Here is a 759-nt window from a genome sequence, read left to right as displayed (position 1 = left end):
ACTCTATAATTTACAAGGACCCAACAGGTCTAGTAGTTCCCTCCAGAGGAAACTGGTGTGACAGTGGCGAGGAAAAACCCCTTTTAGGAAGAGACCTGGGACAGACCCAGACCCTTGGTAGGCGGTGTCTGACAGGGCCGGTTGGGGGTGTGATGAATAGTACCAAAAACTAGTCACAATAAAAGATAATAATCTGTTAAATACCAAAATAAGAAAATGTGGCTATTTATTTATCTATATTTAACCCAGTGGTGGATGTACCTGAGTACATTTGGCTTTTAAACTGTACAAATTTAAGGTACTTTACATGAGTACTTCCATTTGATGACACTTCCTCCACTACATCTCAGAGGGAAATGTAGTACTATGTACACTTTTTACTCCAATATGAACCATGAATATCTGACTGTGGTCATTTTGAAGGTTTGGGATAAACTGAAAGATGAAGTGTCTTTTTATGTGTTAGGAAAATCACCTTATTTCTTATGATAAATAATCTATTTAACCCTTGAGTTTTCCCGTCAAAATTGAAAGTCAACACTTGTTGACGCATTTTAATCAATGTTTTTAACTTTTCTCACATTTTTGTCCCTTTTTTTCAACACTTTTTTCAATGTTTGCCACTTTTTTGAAGTTTAGCACTACGTAACACTAACTTATTAACTTTAGTTTTACAGTTATTTGGACTTTATGGTCAATAAATCTCATTTATTTTAAAATTTATTATAAATTATACCTAATGTTTGAGTTAGAAAAGCA

This window comes from Etheostoma spectabile, chromosome 23, assembly GCF_008692095.1.
Source record: "Etheostoma spectabile isolate EspeVRDwgs_2016 chromosome 23, UIUC_Espe_1.0, whole genome shotgun sequence".
Lineage (NCBI taxonomy): Eukaryota > Metazoa > Chordata > Actinopteri > Perciformes > Percidae > Etheostoma > Etheostoma spectabile.
Note: the sequence above shows the minus strand (reverse complement) of the source record.